Genomic DNA, 3,844 nt, shown 5'->3' with positions numbered 1-3,844 from the left:
AATAAGATACTTAAAATGAAGTTATAAGACAGAATATCTAGCAGGATGATATATCAATGAACAAAAGAATAAACTGGGAGATCAAGTTAGGAGCCTTCCAAGGGGCGACAGAAATGAATAAAGATATAGAAAATATAAAAGAAAGGCTAAGAAATCAGGAGAACAGAATTATCAATATCTAGATAATACAAATCCCCAAAAGGAATTGAGGGGCCATATAGTGCAGGACACATAAAGGAAATATCTAGACACACTATAGTAAAATTACAGAAGAGAAAATGCAAGAGAAATTATGAAACGATTCCACACAAAAAGTAAACCACCCACAAAGGAACCAAAATTAGGCCAACATGAGACTTTTCAACAGTAATACTGCATTCAAGAGACAACGGAGTAATATGTTTGTGCTTAACATTTTTTAAACAACTTTACTGTGAAGTATACCCTATAAATATAATAAATGTGCATAAAACACAAATATGACACATGAAGAAAATTATAGAGCAAACAGCAAGGTAACTATTATTCAGGTTAAGAATATTGCTGTTCACTTATGAAAGTGTCTGTAGAAATCACAGCTGAGTTTGCCTGTTTTGAACTTTATAAATGAACCTATACTATATGCATCCTTTTATCTATTACTTCTCTTACGATTGAAAATTATCAATGCTTATCATATTGTAGTTTCTTTTGCTCTACAGAATTTATCACACTTATTTTTCTATCTTTTGTTGATGAACAATTAGATTTTTCTAGTTTGAGCTATTACAAATAATATTGTTAGGAATGTTTTTGTATACACATCTTGAGAGACATGGGCTGAGTTCCTAGGGATTATGTCCAGGAATGACACGGCTGGATTAGAAGAATTACACATTTTGACATTTCAGTTAATGCTAGAGTGTTTTCCCAAAGTGAATAAACAAACAGAAGCTTGCTCTTTGAGGTCAGGAATAAAACAATGATGTCTACCAGTTCATGCTTTTAACATATTAAGGAGTACTATTCTATTCCTATTTACACGTATTTATAAAATATAAAAAATCTGGGTTTATAATTTTAACATTAGCAGATATTTGAGTAAGCACATTAAAAGATGATGGGAATAGTTGTTTTCTATTCCTCTGTATCAGTTCTAAGATATATACATATTTTAAATGTGTCCATTTTATTTAAATTTATTTGGTTATAATATCCTTTTATCCTTGCATCATCTGAAGTGATATCACCTGTTTCAGTTTTGATATTGTATAATTGGGTCTTCTTTAAGTTTTTTGAGTAGCCCTGCAGGAATGTATCAATATTACCATTTTCTGGAAGGAAATACATTTTTACATTCATGTTCACATTATGTATATCTTTTCAATTTCAATTTCTGCTCTTCATTTTCTTCCACCTTCTTTTTGAGTTTCTCTTGTTGCCTTTTGCTTGTTTCTAATCAGCATTTCCTCTTCTCTAATATTTATGTGTGTGTAATAAGTTGTTTCACTCATGTCTGAATTTTTGGATCCCTATGGATTGTAGCCTGCCAGGCTCCTTTGTCCATAGCATTCTCCAGGCAAGAATACTGGAGTGAGTTGCTGTCTCCTTCTCCAGGAGGTCTTCCCAATCAGGGATTGAACTTGTGTCTCTTACATATCCTGCATTGGCAGGCAGGTTCTTTATCACTAGCACCACCTTAGATTGAAGCTCTAATGCTTACATTAAGAGTTAATTTCTACTTCAGATGTATCTCACAAATCTGGATAAGTAGTATTTTTGTTATCTTTCAGCCCCAAATATTTTTTCATTTCCATATGATTTCTTGCCATCTCCTGTCTGAGCACTTCAAATTTACCTAGATTCATGGACCTAACAGGAGATGGCAAGAATGAATATCAACATTTTAGGAATCAGTGAACTAAAATGGACAAGAAAGGGCAAATTTAATTCAGATGATCATTATATCTACTATTGTGGGCAAGAATCCCTCAGAAGAAATGGAGTAGCCATCATAGTCCACAAGAGTCTGAAATGCTGTATTAGGGTACAATCTCAAAAACAACAGAATGATCTTGGTTTGTTTACAAGACAAACCATTCAATATCACAGTAACCCAAGACTATGCCCCAACCACTAATGCCAAAGAAGTTGAAGTTGAACAGTTCTATGAAAACCTACAATACCTTCTAGAACTAACATCAAAAAAAGATATCCTTTTCAACATAGGGGGCTGGAATGTGAAAGGAGGAAGTCATGAGATACCTGAAGTACAAGGAAGTTTGGCCTTGGAGTACAAAATGAAGCAGGGCAAAGGCTAACAGAGATTTTTGCCAAGAGAACATGCTGGTCATAGTAAACACCCTCTTCCAACAACACAAGAGATGACTCTACACATGGACATCACCAGATAGTCAATCCTGAAATCAGATTGATTATATTCTTTGCAGCCAAAGACAGAGAAGCTCTGTACAGTCAAAGAAAACAAGACTGGGAGATGACTGTGCCTCAGATCATGAAGTCCTTATTGGCAAATTCAGACTTAAATTGAAGAATGAAAACAACTAGGCCATTCAGTTCAGTTCAGTTGCTCAGTTGTGTCCGACTCTTTGCGACCCCATGAATCGCAGCACACCAGGCATCCCTGTCCATCACCATCTCCCGGAGTTCACTCAGAGTTGCATCCATCAAGCCAGTGATGCCATCCAGCCATCTCATCCTCTGTTGTCCCCTTCTTCTCCTGCCCCCAATCCCTCCCAGCATCAAAGTGTTCTCCAACGAGTCAACTCTTCACATGAGGTGGCCAAAGTACTGGAGTTTCAGCTTTAGCATCATTCCTTCCAAAGAACACCCAGGACTGATCTCCTTCAGAATGGACTGGTTGGATCTTCTTGCAGTCCAAGGGACTCTCAAGAGTCTTCTTCAACACCACAGTTCAAAAGCATCAGTTCTTCAGCGCTCAGCCTTCTTCACAGCCCAACTCTCACATCCATACATGACCACAGGAAAAACCATAGCCTTGACTAGACGGACCTTAGTTGGCAAAGTAATGTCTCTGCTTTTGAATATGCTATCTAGGTTGGTCATAACTTTTCTTCCAAGGAGTAAGCGTCTTTTAATTTCATGGCTGCAGTCACCATCTGCAGTGATTTTGGAGCCCCAAAAAGTAAAGTCTGACACTGTTTCCATTGTTTCCCCATCTATTTCCCATGGAGTGATGGGACCGGATGCCATGATCTTCGTTTTCTGAATGTTGAGCTTTAAGCCAACTTTTTTTCTCTCCTCTTTTCCCTTATGATTATACAGTGGAAGTGACAAATAGATTCAAGGGATTACATCTGAGAGAGGGTGCCTGAAGAACTATGGATGAAGGTTTGTAACATTGTATAGGAGGCGGTCATTGATCAAAATCATCCCCAAGAGAAAGAAATACAAAATGGCAAGATGGCTGTCTGAGAAGGTCTTACAAATAGCTGAGAAAAGAAGACAAGTGAAACACAAAGGAGCAAAGGAAAGATATCCGCATCTGAATGCAGAGTTCTAGAGAATAGCGAGGAGAGATAAGAAAGCCTTCAAAGTGATCAATGCAAAGAAATAGAGGAAAACACTAGAATGAGAAAGACTAGAGATCTCTTCAAGAAAATCATAGATACCAAGGGAACATTTCAGGCAAAGATGGGCTCAATTAAGGACAAAAATTGTATGGAGCTAACAGAAGCAGAAGATATTGAGAAGAGGAGGCAAGAATACACAAAAGAATTATACAAAAAATAGCTTCATTACCCAGATAACCATAATGGTGTGATCACTCACCCAGAGTCACACAGCCTGGAATGCAAAGTCAAGTGGGCCTTAGGAAGGATCA

The sequence above is a fragment of the Ovis canadensis genome, chromosome 6 (assembly GCF_042477335.2).
Source record: "Ovis canadensis isolate MfBH-ARS-UI-01 breed Bighorn chromosome 6, ARS-UI_OviCan_v2, whole genome shotgun sequence".
In the NCBI taxonomy this organism is placed as follows: Eukaryota; Metazoa; Chordata; class Mammalia; order Artiodactyla; family Bovidae; genus Ovis; species Ovis canadensis.
Note: the sequence above shows the minus strand (reverse complement) of the source record.